Source organism: Podarcis gaigeae (assembly GCF_964106915.1).
Source record: "Podarcis gaigeae genome assembly, chromosome: 2".
Classification (NCBI taxonomy): domain Eukaryota; kingdom Metazoa; phylum Chordata; class Lepidosauria; order Squamata; family Lacertidae; genus Podarcis; species Podarcis gaigeae.
In genome coordinates this window covers 68,994,842-69,010,556 of record NC_139679.1, presented here as the reverse complement: position 1 = coordinate 69,010,556, position 15,715 = coordinate 68,994,842, and the positions used below count along the sequence as shown (strand labels likewise).

Genomic DNA, 15,715 nt, shown 5'->3' with positions numbered 1-15,715 from the left:
AGCATGAAGAACAACGACTTGAGACAAGTTTGGGGCTTTTACAAAGTTTTCACACTCTGGTTTAAACTGCTGTCTGCAACATGTTAAGAGCTTTGTTGTTGTTTAAAAATGTAATTATATTATTGTGATCTCCCCTAGGCTCCTTTCAGGGAGGAAGGGAAAGCTATACATTTGAAATAATAAATAATAGCTATGGAAAGCTGTAGCCCCCCCCCCCCTTGCAATCTGTCTACTGTCACTTTAAAGCTGTCCTCAAGCTGTTGATGGCCACTATATCTTTTGGCTATGTGAGGTGAGAAGAAGCACTTCCTAGGAATTTTCAAAGGATAAAACTAATATAAATGAATTTGCTAAATTAAATTTGAAGTGGAATACAAGAAAGGAGGGCAGGTGGAAGTCAAGAAAATAAGGTTATGAAGGATATGAAGTTAAAAAGAGTCTTTTCTTTTTTCTTTTTTATTCTTCTTTTTTATGTTAGGTGTTTGTACTTTTGTATTTTTGCATCTTTGTGGTTTATAATCTTTCTTGTGTTTTTCCTATTTATTGTTTATAACTTTTTATTGTGAAAATTGAATAAAATATTAAAAAAAAGAGAAGAAGCACTTCCTTATTACTTTAGCAATTTAAAGCACAATCCTAAGACATAAAGAGTGGGACACTGGTGGCGCTGTGGTCCAAACCACAGAGCCTAGGGCTTGCTGATCAGAAGGTCGGCAGTTCGAATCCCCGTGACGGGGTGAGCTCCCGTTGCTTGGTCCCTGCTCCTGCCAACCTAGCAGTTTGAAAGCACGTCAAAGTGCAAGTAGATAAATAGGCACTGCTCCGGTGGGAAGGTAAACGGCATTTCTGTGTGCTGCTCTGGTTTGCCAGAAGTGGCTTAGTCATGCTGGCCACATGACCCAGAAGCTGTATGCCAGCTCCCTCGGCCAGTAAAGCGAGATGAGCACCGCAACCCCAGAGTTGTCCGCAACTGGACCTAATGGTCAGGGGTCCCTTTACCTTTAAAACCTAAAGAGTTCCGTGGAGCTGACTCCCACTGAGTGTGAATAAGCTTGAAGCTTGAGACCGCAATTCTATGCAAACATACCTATGCGCAGGCCTCATCAAATACAGTGCAACTGATGTCTAAGGACTGTGCTATAAGAGCCACTGCACAACATGCAGTGCACACGCACGCACACACGCACGCACGCACACACACACACACACACACACATTGCTTAGTGTGTGTAGTGTAATGTGGAAGCTGTAAACTAATCAAGATCCCATCTCTTCTGTGCAAAGAAAAATGACAAGTTGCACTGAGCAGGGGTTGTGGTGGTGTCTTGCTGCAGTTGTCACTGTTATCTCATCAGAAGTGACTCAGAGTTCCTTTCCCTTTTCTTTCTCTCCACTTCAGAAAGCTTAAACAATTTTGCTGTCAAAAATAAATAAATATCTCTGCCTTTTAAGGCTGTACAGGGATGTAAAGTAGCAGAACTGTACATTGTACATCCTACCATATTGTATTACGAGGGCCTTGTGGGAGTATTGTGCAGGAGCAACAATGCACTTGGGGCATATAGAGATACCACAATAACAGAACGTGCATTATGAGATGCATGTATTATCTCCAGCTCTGACAAACGTCTTAGGATCAATACAATAAAATGAGTTGTTTCAGTCAGGTTTTGTTTTTTTAATGTGGAATTGAATTTGGAGCTGTCTTCTGAAAGAAAGGTGGTCTATGTATATGTGAGTGGCTCTGCCATAAATAATATGATGGATATATAGTTAGATTAAATTCATTGGGGGTGGGGGCTATCAACAGCTATCAGCTGTGATAGCTCTGCTCTGCCTTCATGGTTAGAGGCAGTGGTGCTTCTGAGGACCAGTTTCTAGAAACCACAAGAGGGGAGAGTACCCTTCTTTGCCTGAATCCTGCTTGCAGGTTTCCCACAGGTATCTGATTGGCTACTGTGTGAACAGGCTGCTGTGCTGGATGGGCCATAGGCCTGATCCAGCAGGCTCTTCCTGTGTTCTCAGAGTTCCTTTGTCTATAAGGACTTTCCCACCCACAAAGGCCATATGCTTACAATCATATTGCAAATAATACATCATCTGGCTGTGTAACTTAGTCAAAATAACATTCTACCTTTAGTAGATGTGCATCTAGCATTTTAACTGCTTACTCACAGTGCAAACTTGTACTCCGTGCAGATTTACTCAGAAGTAACTACAGTGGTACCTCGGGTTAAGTACTTAATTCGTTCCGGAGGTCTGTTCTTAACCTGAAACTGTTCTTAACCTGAAGCACCACTTTAGCTAATGGGGCCTCCTGCTGCTGCTGCGCCGCCGGAGCACGATTTCTCATCCTGAAGCAAAATTCTTAACCTGAAGCACTATTTCTGGGTTAGCGGAGTCTGTAACCTGAAGCGTATGTAACCTGAGGTACCACTGTACAGTTGTACCTTGGTTGATGAACGCCTTGCGACTCGAATATTTTGGCTGCCGAACGCCACAAACCCAGAAGTGAGTGTTCTGGTTTGCAAATGTTCTTTGGGACCCAAACGTCCGACACAGCTTCTGCAGCTTCCGATTGGCTGCAGGAGCTTCCTGCAGCCAATCAGAAGTTGTGCCTTGGTTTCCAAATGTTTCAGAAGTTGAACAGACTTCCAGAACAGTTTCCGTTCGACTTCCGAGGTACCACTGTATTAAGGTTAGTTTGTATTAAGCAGGTTCAAAACTGCAACCTTAGTTGGTCTCATTGTCAAACTTAAGACAACCAATTGAGCAGAAACCTTCAAGTAATGGCCAATATCTTAAGGTTTCACTACTCTGTCAACAGGAAGAATGAATTAAAGCAATCCAGCACAGACAAAACTAGGCATGCTAAAATCCACTGAAATCAATGGGCTTAAGTGGGCCCATGTGCTATGCCATGACAATTAAGTCTTGCATACAGTTTTTTGAAGGAACAAATATTCACACCACATGCTATGTGCCACTTTGGTATGCTACGTGCAGAGGGGCATATGACTCTTATTATAAGTAAGTAAATAAATAAATCTGAGAAAAGTATCCCATGCAAAAATGCATCTTCACTTAAAAGGACGTGAAGCAGCCTGTGCTGAGAAAGTCCCCTGCCAAAGGCTCTGGAGAGTTGCTGCTGTTTATTTTATTCCTCTACAACCCAACTCCACTTGACAATAAAATAGAAAAAAAGAACTATAATACAACTAAATAAATCAGTATAAAAAGTACATAGAAGTTAAAATAAATGATGCATAACACAGACCATATAACAGTATTAAAGCTGAAGAAACAAATGTACAATAATTAAAACCAAAGAAACAAAGTAGACAAATTGGGCTTGGGAGAAAAGCTTTCAGTGGATGTTGAAAGTATAACAGGGTTGGGTCTTGTTTCATTTCTAAGAGAATTCTAGAGAACTGGCACCACAGCTCTAAAAGCAGGTTCCCGAATCACAGTGTGCATTACCATAGGGATGTGTGGCACATTGAAACAGATATTGGACTCCATGGGCAAATCCCTCATGGGCCTGAAATAAGACAACTACCGGTACTTAAGTGAGAGCATTGAGCAGGGATGGGGAGTATGTGGCCCTCTAGGTGTTAACTGGACTACATTTCCCAGCATCTCTGACAACTGGCATCCTTGGAAACTATTTAAAACTGAAACCAGCTTTAGTCAGACAGGTCACTAGATGCCCAGTGACTTGTGAATAATCCCAAGGAAACAGAATGGAATGCTGCTTGCTAGTTCTAGCTACCCTAAAGGGGTATTCTTACTATATTACTACTACTACTACTACTACTATTATTATTATTATTTTATAATTTGTACAGAGTGAACAAAGCCCCAAGTCTCCGTGTCATGCATTATTAAACACCCATACAACCACCCTTCCCAGCTGAGTAGTTTGCTGCACCAGAGATGGGAGTTTCTGAACTACCTGAAGGCCTCAGCCTGAAGGGGAGCTTCTTTTCAAACATTTGAGCCTTTTTCTCACTATTCATCTGTGTTCTCTCTTCCCAGTTCCTGCAAATGGGTCCAAATTCCATTCTCCGCTAAAGATCTGTAATGCATTTGGCCTCAATGCTATCACGGGCACCATAGGTCCCTTTGGACTATCCTTGCACAGCTGGTCTTTATCCACATCCTTAATATCATATATAAATGCACATGTACGGTGACTCCGGCCCATAAATATTTATGGCAAAGGAAATGCAATGCACTGTGTGGAGGAGTTGGGTAAAAGGAGCTGTGAGAAGAATGCCAGGTGTCACTTAAGTTTTCTCTTCCCCTGCCAGACAAAGGAAGCACTCAGAAGACCCCCAAATTAAAGGCAGTGATTTTCCCTGTAGCTATCTAGAAATCAGCACAAAAAGAACTAGTATCAGGCTTCGAAGAAAACCAACCAACTTTGACATACTATCCTAAGAAAGTGCATAACTGATAAAAGGCACCATCTTAATTTCTCTATGTTTTGATATTTTTACAAGGATATATTTGTATAACAGTAGCATGATATCGGCAGTTGCATTTTCAGTCCTGTTCCCAATGATCCCCTAACATGAAATCTTTTCTACAACTGCCATACATTGGGTTGACATCTTCATTGAATGGTGCCAACATTCAGTAGAATAGTATCAAGGCAACAATTTGAAAACAAGTTAAGTTACAAAGTGAAAAAAAGGACAGTCACTGAAACATTATAATGGAGTCAGCCCGTGAAAATGCGCTCACTCACATACCAAAAACCATAATTGCAGAGGATCAACATGGCCATTTTGTATCAATTTTAAAACATTTCTTTAGTTGTTTTTGCACTCTTTTAAAAAAACTGTTTTGAGTTTTTATTGTATATTTGTAAATCACATTGAGATGTATGCAAAAGGTGATTCATACAACAAATAAATATATAAGCAGCAACTTGGAACCATAAGAGAAATGCACCTACCTTGCTGTTGATCTACAGGCAGGTGCTCCTTCAGGTAACTAAAACCAGGGCTCCTCAGTCAGGCAGTGCATGTCAAAGGCAGTAAAGACCCTAGAAAGGCATGTAGATGAAGAGGACAAGATAAGGAGAGCTTGGACTTGCACTCCTGCTCTTCCTTTTGGTGCCACTCCTGGCCTAGCTCAGTGGACCTTAGCTAGCAGAACCATCACCTGTACTATAGCAGCAGCAAGAGTCTATAACTTACACGATGAGCCGGAACTTCCATTACAAGAGGCAGCAGCCACAACAGAAGACTAGAAAGCACATCACATGCACTTCTGCTTAGCAATGACTCCCTTAGGACACCATCTCATTATTTTCCAAATGCAGTTCCCTCTCCAGAATCTCTGGTTCAGCCATCTATTCAGCGCCAAATGAGACATCACGTGAGAGATCCATGATTAATCTCCTGACATATTTGTTATGACTTTAAAGCAGTCGTGGTGAACTTCAATTTGACGGGAGCAGTGTTGCTGGAAAGGGGGGGGGTGATATTTGGACCTTTCCCCTCATGTTGTTTTCCTGGTTTACATGCTCCCTACCCCATCATGCTGCTTCTTTGTCCACCAGGAGGACAGGCACAACTGCTCTGATCCAATACAGACTACTCCCATCCTGTTTTAAAAGGAAAAAAATCCAAGAATTCCAGACATGTGTAGCTTATTCTCTCAAACCATCTCCCACCCCCCTTTGTAACAATCCAGTGTTTGTCTCAGGCTTTTATTTCTGGTTTCCATGCTTTCCCCCTAAGAGTTACTGAACCTCCATTACAAACTGGCTTCATTCCACTTTCCTTCTGCCACATAGATCATCCCTAGACTCCTGTCCTAGCCACTCTGACAGATTAGTCATAGAGATGGGTGTGCTATGTGGTAAGGGAAAGATAAACTAAGTTGATTCCAGATTAGTTTCCATGGTCATTTCCACATTTGTTTTAGATATCAGTTTTTTAAAACACATCTCCCTTTTTAATCTTCAGAATTTTCAGATGTGTATTGATTCTGCCTTCAATGTGAACACTGGGCTGTCCCAGTATTTCATGGCAGCAGTGGCTACATCACATTGGTTCCATTCCTTTCCCACAAACACTCTGGCTGGCAAGATTCCATCTCTGCTGAGAGTCCTGCTAAGTTCTCAAATATGACAAATGTTGTACACTGGACTGTTCCCATAATGTTGCTGGCAAGGATCTCCCCCACTGTCAAATTGATGATCAGTGTTGTCTGCACTGACAGCACACAAATCAGGGAAGAAAAAGGGACAGAGGATGACCAGAACTGGTCCCATTAGGATGACCAGAATTGGTCTCATTAGCCAGAAAGAGATCAGCACAGATGAAGCTGATAGAACCCTGTGAATGTGTATGAGTGTGAGGCTCTTGTGTCTCTTGACCAGTGGGTTTAGACACGGAAGTCTATTCCTTCCGGTGGTACCTCGGGTTAAGTTCCGGTGGTACCTCGGGTTAAGTACTTAATTTGTTCTGGAGGTCTGTTCTTAACCTGAAGCACCACTTTAGCTAATGGGGCCTCCTGCTGCAGCCGAGCCGCCAGAGCACGATTTCTGTTCTCATCCTGAAGCAAAGTTCTTAACCTGAAGCACTATTTCTGGGTTAGCGGAGTCTGTAACCTGAAGCGTATGTAACCTGAAGCGTATGTAACCTGAGGTACCACTGTATTAACTTTCTCTAATTTATTTTAGCTACAAACTTAGGAGCTTTGAGACGAGCTCTCTCTCATCTGATTTGGACATTATAATACAAATGCTCTGAAAATTATAGGAGACTTGACCAAGCACCTGTTTTATGAACCCTCAGTGGGAAACACAGCCCATGTTTTCATGGAGGAGTGGACAACAGGCTTTGCTCATGGAAGCTCCCAGGAGCAATCCTTGGCACCTCCAGTTAAAAGAATCACTGAAAGATCCATGCCTGAGATCCTGGAGAGTTCACCCCCTGAACTGGGTGCCCATATTTATCAGCCTTCAGTGAGCTCCAGATCTTTGCCAAACTTGGTGGTTTGTATCCAGCTTGAACTATGTCAGGTGCCTCTTGGAGCTCTCCAAGGTCCTGTTTCTTGCCTGAATTCCTGTGTGCTCTTCTGGTCCCACTGATGAACTCTGCCTAGAATGCGCCAATTGCTTGCCTATGGGATTATGATGATGGTTAGGAAGGCAGTGGGGAAGTCAGGGTGGGTTAGTAGGTTTAGACACAGAAGACTCAGGTTCAAATACCTGTTCAATCATGAAGTTCGCTGGGTGATACGGCACATGAGAATAATTTCATACAGACTGAATCTCTGGTGGAAGTCCTATAACTATCAGTTTAAAAGGTAAAGGTACCCCTGACTGTTAGGTCCAGTCGCAGACGACTCTGGGGTTGTGGCACTCATCTCGCTCTATAGGCTGAGGGAGCCGGTGTTTGTCCGCAGACAGCTTCTGGGTCATGTGGCCAGCATTACGAAGTCACTTCTGGTGAACCAGAGCAGTGCACAGAAACGCCGTTTACCTTCCCACCGGAGCGGTACCTATTTACCTTCCTGCCAAAGCGGTACTTTGATGTGCTTTTGAACTGTTAGGTGGGCAGGAGCTGGGACTGAACAACAGGAGCTCACCCTGTCGCGGGGATTCGAACTACTGACCTTCTGAATGGCATGCCCTAGGCTCTGTGGTTTAGACCACAGCGCCACCCATGTTAGTTAGTTAGTTATATATCAGTTAGTTGTATACAAAAAAGAGACTTTAGTGGGACCCTAGACACTAACACAATTGTTCTGGCATAACCTTTCACAAATCACAGTCACCTCCATCAGATTACAAACATCAACAACAAAACAATGGGTTCCCAAAGGACAAGATTTATGTGTATCACACTCTGCCTCAGTTGAGCAGACTTTAACATGATATTCAGCCTTATGCTTCTACAAGACTATGGAACTGAAGGTACCTATGCTATCTTTTTTATTGCTACATCTTTTAGGATCATAGTTTTCCACATAGTTTAATCTGTGGAATTATTTACTAGGAATGTTGTGGAAGTAAAGAATAAAACTGGCTTTAACAGTGTATTAGATTTTTTTTTTAATGGAGAGAGTCAATCCAGTAATGGCGTCAAGCCAAGTTGGTCAGGGAATACAATCTCATTATCAAGATGTTCCTCTCCTTGGCAGAAGCTGTGAGTAAATGACAGAAAATGGATCATTCAATAACAACTCCAGTGCCTTGTACATTTCCCCACACGCACCTAGTTTTAGCCACTGTCAGAAACTATTTTGGCTACCTGTACATTGTTTTGACCTTGGAAGACAATTCTTGGAGGGTATTTTATCTAGATGCCAAGCACTGGATTCAGCAAACCAACTACATGGAAACACAAACAGGCAGGGACTCCAAATCCAACTAAACTTCACAATCCATTGTGGGATTTAAATCTGCTGGTCAAACACAGAATCTTCTAAGGAAAAAAGAATAATTGCTGTAATTGCACTAGTTACAATGTATGCATGCCTGGATCCCCATGTAGAGTCACCAGTTCATAAAATTGGAATGTCTACCTGATTCTGGCCAGGTTGTGAACATGCAGAAGACCCTGCACATGCATGGAAATAGCTCACAGTTGAATGTTTGAACTGAAAACCACTGTGCTGGATGGAGGTATCTGCAGAGTTTGATATGTGAAGCCTCATTCACACTTGGCAACTCATAACTTCATATATCTTGCAGTTCTCAAGTCAGCAACATATGCATTTGTGAATCCGCTCCAAGCCCAATGAAAGTGAAATTGTGGGACTAATCTGGAACCAGATCCTTCTTATTTTATGTATGTGATTACTCTGTTTCACAACCTAAACCTCTTGAAGTATAAAACTGGAGTTTATATAAATCACCCTTGCCAGAAGGAAGACGGATCTTCTCTCCAACCACATTAGTCTGGTGCTATGATAAGGTTTAACAGGGTTTCCTCATGCAAGTTCATTTTTCACCCCCAAACAAGCCATCTTTTCTGAAAGGGTTCAGGAAGGGAGCGTTCAGGAACCTGTAGACAGACAGCTCAAGGAAGAAACAGGATAAAGATGCTTATCTGCTTCTCCACAAACAACTTCACTTGAACTAAAACAGTGACTGCCAAATTTGGCCCTCCAGCTGTTTTGGGACTACAACTCCCATCATCCCTAGCTAACAGGACCAGTGGTTAGGGATGATGGGAATTGTAGTCCCAAAACAGCTAGAGGGCCAAGTTTGGCCATCACTGCACTAAAAGGTAAGAAGAATCAGCAGAAACCACAATATCAGGTACAGCCCTTCTCTGCTACCTATAGCAGCCAGCTGCAGCAGTGTAGGAAAACCCTTCTTCCAAACACAAAGCTTGAATAGTCCAGAGTAGATCCCAATCTACCTTCTGCCCACAACAGAGCCAACCAATCTGAAGCAGTTAACAGTGACATTTTATACCCATTGACTCAGAAGCATGTCTTATTGAGTTCAGTAAGACTTGTTCCCAGAAAAGCCCAAGTAACACTGAAGGCAATGGAGGAAGCTAAGCACACACATATTTATTTCTCAGGGAGACAACTCTATGTAAAGACGCTTATTTTCTATTGGATTGTGTCTGAAGTTTTTATTGTATATGGTTCAATATTTTTTAAAACAAGCAAACAACATATGGGCTAGGGAGTGCAGAAAGAAATGATAGGAGAACCAAGAAATCTGGATGTTTTCTCCCTTTCACTGATCTGGCTATGTCTCTCCAAACAATGATCTTGGCCTTCCTTATATTCTGCTCTCAGGACTGACCAGGGCAGGATGTGCGGCTCTTTTTTACTATGTGTGTTCACTGCTCATCTCACAGGGGATTCTAGGTGCTACTGTAACGCAACCAACACAATAATGATCTGACAATCTGACTTATCTCCTTTTCTCATGTAAAAAAAAAAAATCTATGAAAATCCTGTTGGGCCTGTTTAGCTATCTTGAGTACAAACTACTCCAAATAAAACACTAGGAAGGGTTAAGGTGTGAACTCAATTTCTCATCTACCTCTCCAAGGTGTTAATAGCTATGTCTAGCTGTGATGATTTCAATACTAATGCTGGTGCACACAGAAGTTGGAAGAAACAAACCCCCAGCTGCATTCAAAGAAGTTTCAAAGCTCCATCTTTATCTGTAGAGTGTTATCCTTTGTGATGCTTCTGGACTCTTCTGAACAGGAAATAATGGTGCTACCAGTATCCCAGAAATGGTACAAGGGTGATGATGCAAACTTTCTAACACAGAGATGAGGAACCTGTAGCCCCCAGATGCTGTTGGACCATAACTGGCCATGCTGGTTGGGGCTGATGGGAGCTGGCAACCAATAACATTTGGAGGGTTACAAGGTGCCCTGCCCTGCTCTAACACCCAAAGGATTAGTGGACAGTGACGTCTGGCAAAATTTTTGTGTGCTTCCTCATCTCCAGGCATAAATCTTATTCCCCAAGCAGAATCTTCGAGCCATCTTACAAACCATGGCAGGTTTTCGTTGTTCACTAACACTGGCTTTTAAAACTTTGTTCCAGGAAAAGCTGGGGTTCTTTGGAAGCTCAGCAGGTGGGGCTGGCACATGATTAAAGAAATCTTAGCCTAGAAATTTGAAAGTAGGTAAAACAATAGCTCTGAAACAAGACATACACTTTGTTTTAATGATGTAAACATGTCTTCTAGCAGGTAGCCTTTTTAGGAGAAACATTGTCTCCTGTGTGAAAGGAAGGAATGCCTCCTTCAAGATGTTACTTGCCACCTGTAGTTTTAATAAGCTTTGTTTGTATCCATAACAACTTTTTTATTTTAAAAATATGCTGCCTGGTTTATTGGAGGACACTGTTTTAGTTAATTAAAATCGTTTTCTATCCATTAATCTTAACAGATTAATTGATTAAACGTTGCACCCTATCATAGTTGAGAAGATCAGTAAAGATGGAAACGCTTCCCTAAATTGCAACATGACTCTGCTACCAACCTTAAGCTGCAGTTCTCACAGCCAGAGAAGAATACTACATGTGTTAAGTGTTGTAGTCCTGAGAGGACAAAAATGAGGTTCACTGCATTTGGCTGGTGCTCTGTGAGAACTGACTGTGTACATTAAATCTTGGTCTAAATCAAAGTAGAAGCATCTTACAGCAAATCCTTGGCAGTCAAGTCAATGAGGATGAAATGATAAACTGAAGGTACACAGTTTGAAGATCACTAATACAGAGCATATACACTTTTATGTATTTGAAATAGGTTGCTCTCCACATAATCTGTACAACAGACAACTCACTACTCTTATCATCTTGTTCACTGCCACAGGTGCATTCAGTTATCTTTCTGCTGAAAGCATCAACATGTTGTCACCATAATTTATGCGCTCCATAAAATATCCACAGATTTTTGCCACATGTCTGTATTTCTGGTTCACGGCCAGCTTAGGAACATGGTTTGGGATAAATGACACAATAAGGCAAGACTCCAAAAATTACCAGCTGTCCAAATATTTTTGTTCCACATAAATATGTGCTTGCCCTACTCACTTCATCAACCTCAGCTTTCCCTTCCTTCCCCCTCCCTCTGTTGTTCTCTTCTCATCCCATTGGATAAGCAGGTGTTGCCCACAGTGTTGGAAAAAGCAAGTAAAGAAAGCCAGGTCAAGATGGGGGGCTTTTATCCTTCTGAACAATAGCAGAAAATAGAGTGATCCAGACTACTTGGAAGAATTCTAGCACTCTTGTACCCCTACTTACCATAGGATTTCCCCCTCCCTCCAATACTATATACAAAATGCTGAATGCATTAACAGATGTAGTCACATGATGAAAATAACAATTAAACAATACCACTACCTCAACAGCTACCATGAGTAAGCACTTTGTCACAATCTGAAAGTGAAAAAGGTGTTCAGACCTTTGCCATAAGGTCAAATTTGATACCCAGTGCTCAGCAGTGCCACATCTGACCTGGCTAAAGGTGCCTTTGTTCAAGTATCAGGGAAAAGAAGACACCCCCCCTACCTTTTAGTGAATTTCATGAAGTAGATTTGTGTAATCCTAAATAAACCATCTTAATTTGTTAAGGATAAACAAAGAGAGAACTATTGCAATCACTGTACAGACTGAACCAACCACCCCATCCTTCCAAACCGGTTTTTTGGCAAAAGAGAAAATTGCTGCTGTTCTTCTGTTTCCCTTAACGAAGGTGTAAGAATGGTTAAGGGGAAAGTAATCCATATTACTCTGGATGACATATTATTGTCACTGATCAAAGAAAGAACAGGATTTTAATCTTTGATTTATAAATACACCATTGTAAATAATGGTTTGACACGGGTATGGTCAAAAGATTATGTTGGTGCAAACTCCAAATTGCAATCTTGCAATTTCAAGAAATCAAAGCAATTTGCATGTCTCATAAAAAAGCCCAACTACTATACATATTTTTAAAATACAGATTCCATATTCAATGCAACTGCTACTGCTAATAATAACAACAACAAAATCCCACATTTTTAGTAACATAATATCTCTCTCAAAACAATGTACATAAGAAAAATAAATAAATAAAGCAGGTCATACACATAACAAAAAACACCAAGATACAGCTTCAGAATAAAACATTTAAAATATATAACAAAACACACACATTCATGAGTTGCTATTCCACTACTGAGATCTGAGACATCCAGGGACGTTTTTGAGGTTGTGGTTTTGCTCAGGCCCTGTGTGCCTCTTAAGGTACACCAGATTCAGGTAGGTAGTCTGACGCAGCCGAAATAAATTAAAAAATTAAAAAATTGTCCAGTAGCACTTTAGAGACCAACTAAGTTTGTTCTGGGTATAAGCTTTTGTGTGCATGCACACTTCTTCAGATACACTGAAAATAATTTTATTTATTTATTAAGGTACACCAGACAGGGATGGGTTGTGTGACACAACCAGGTTTGGAGCACAAAGCACCACGGTACCATCATTGGTGCTGCACCAGTCCTGTTCAGCTACAAGCCATCTGTTGCAGTGCATGTTTAGATAGCCAATGCACAGATCTGATAACTGAAACTAAATAAAACAGAATTGCCATTCCTTCTGCAGGACACAATATAGTTGCATTATCTATGTGGTGAAGCCTTTTAGGACTCCATCCTCTGTATAGACCTCAAAGCCAGTACATTTTTAAAAATCCTTCCAGGGACTGGGGGCAGATCTGCTTATACATTAAATTCAAGAGGCCTTTATTTGTGTTCAAATCCCCTTACAGATTTTTTCCTATTTGATTCTGGGGGTGTGAGAGTGCAGAAGGCATCGATTCAGATTTTGGTGAGAGGCCCCCCCAGTTGCATTATCTGTTGACCTCGGCTCTACCAGAGCAGGCCCACCTCGCGGCCTGCGCCTCTAGCGTAGCACGGGCTGGGGGAGGGGCTTGTGCGTGTCTGTACGTGGGGGAATCCCACAGCACCCCACACATCGCCCCCCACCCCACCCACCAGGCTGCAGAAAGCTCCTTGTTTATATAAGAGATCGGGCGGCTGCCTCCTCTCCCCACCCCGCGCCCGCTCTTGTTCTTTTCCCTTCTTCAGCTCTCCTTGCCCGCTCCCTACCCCGTCCCAGTAATGAGAATAATTAACGGATGCGAAAGGCAAGACAAAAGCACCCCTGCTATTAATAGGAGCTGGGAGGGGAAGCGAGAGGAAATGGGAGGCTTTTGCAGAAGCCTCCATGACTGGAGGCTGGAGTGTCTGGTGAAGCCGAAATAAAAGGCAAAACAGCCCGGAGCTCTTTCCCCCGTGCACACACCGCAGGCGCGAATAGATGGGGCTGCTTGGCTCGTTTGGGAAGGAAGGGAGCGAGAGAGGTGGAGAGGGGGCTGCTCTCAGAGACACTAGCTAGGCCCTTTCCTGCCACTGCCGGAAAGCAGAGCCGGGGGGGGGGACTCGGGGAGGTGGGCGTCCGCCTGGCTGGAAGAGTCGCCCTTTCCACCTGCGTCCCAATCCTTCCTCCCCCGCCTCGGCGCGTCCACCATTTCGGAGCCGGCGAGCGGGAAGCAGCGGCAGCGGCAGCGACGGCGGCGCGGACACGCCCAGCCCCGAGGGGGTTAAAGAGGCACGCTTCCCTCGCTCGCTCGCTCGCTCGCTCGCTCTTTGCTGGGCAAGAGGCGCTGGGCCTCGCCGGCGGGGCGGCTGAGGGAGAAGCGGCGGCGGCGAGCGAGACGACAACACCACAAACAGCCATAACCCACCTGGGCGCCTGGCGCAGCGTGTGGAAGGAAGGGCTCCTGCGGCGCCGGCCGCCCGGGTCGCTCCGCGGAAGGGGGCGGGGAGCGGAGTCGCAGCAGCAGCAGCCGGTGCCTCGTCGGCTCCCTTTGCCCTGCACGGCGGCGCTTCCACTCCCGGCTTGGGCGAGGGGAGGGAAGAGCGCGCCGGGTGGGGGGATCTTGCGGGCGCTGCTAAAAATAGCCGCCTCAAGCCCGGCAGGGAGGCTCGCACATTATCTATACATTGGTCGTAGCGGCGGCGGCGGCGGGCTCCAGACCATTGTTTCCTTGCAGCCGCAGGGGGAGAGCCGCGAGGCGAGGCGGCGAAGAAGGCGCGCTTTTCTCTCTCTCTCCCTCACGTCGTTCCTGGAGAGCGAGCAGACGTGTCAGGCAGATAGAAGGGGAGGGCGCGGGGCAGAGCGACAGGCGCGCTTCTGCACCGCACAAGCCGTTTCGGGGCCGGGAAAGCTCGGGGTTGAGCGACAGGATCGGGAAGCTCGGGGCGGTGGGGGGGGGGGGAATAAGCACGTTTAAGGCGGTGGGGAGGAGGGCGGAGGAGTGGGGGAAGAGGCACTTATTTGTCCCTCCTGAGGATCGACCGCGTGATTTGGCTACCCTGTGATACTATGTGGAGATTCCTGCATTGCAGGGGGTTGGACTAGATGACCCGTGGGGCCCTTTCCAACGCCACAATTCAGGGGTACCAACTTGAATAAAATATTGGGTGGGGAGCTGGAAAGCCCCGCCCCGCATAATCGTTCACATGACGCACGCTATTTGAATGGCAATGGCAATGCCCTTTTGTGGGGGACCCTCAAATATTTTATTGGGGGGGCGAAGGGACCTCGGCTTCTAGAAGTTGGCTCCTTTGCTAGAATTCTATGCTCCTGTTAAAACGCGACAGCCGCGCTTGGTTTTCTATGCAAGAAGAGCTCAAGATCTTAAAGCGGGACTCCCCATCTCCTCTTCCAACAAACCTACCGCTTTTGACCGTGCGAAAAGGCTAGCTTTTATTTCACTCTGTATCAAGCTTGTTCGAGCCTTTGGGGGGCGTGTACATCAAAGCCCCCCCCCCCATAACCATTCATTTGCACGTCCGGGTAGGACGTTTATCATCAGCTTCTAGGTTCTCGTCACTTGAGGGGAAAGTCAGGTTGACTAAGGAGCGAAATGAGACAATAAATAATAAATAGGTTTTTCACAGAATTTTGATGAGGTCATTAGTTAAAATGGGAAGTCAAGCCCTAAGGTATTAGGAGCTGGATTTGAGCAGAAACCAAGACAAATCTTAGGCTGCCAGCTTTTGTTTTTCTCTGGCTGGTTGTAATGGGTTTCTGCTTCCTCCTGAAGAATAGTGGATTAGAAAATTGAAAAGGTGGGGGAGGGGGGAGCATTAAAGGAGGATATTTATTTAGGTTTTACCCTCCAGATGTTGTTGGCCTACAGCTCCCATTAGCCCCA

The 15,715-nt window shown here is 44.2% G+C and overlaps 1 protein-coding gene across 2 annotated transcripts in view; it reads right to left on the bottom strand.

The window, feature by feature from the left end:
• CPLX2 (complexin 2) overlaps positions 1 to 14,606 on the bottom strand; it is a 127,851-nt gene extending 113,245 nt beyond the window's left edge. The window contains exons 1-2 of one of the 2 annotated variants that reach the window (XM_083726341.1): positions 14,240 to 14,606; positions 4,964 to 5,053 (exon numbers count right to left, since the gene is read on the bottom strand). The gene's annotated coding sequence lies outside the window, so the exon portion shown is untranslated. The remainder of the gene's footprint in view (positions 1 to 4,963; positions 5,054 to 14,239) is intronic. The other variant, XM_083726342.1, reaches the window with a different exon arrangement.
• Between the last annotated feature and the right edge of the window lie 1,109 nt (positions 14,607 to 15,715).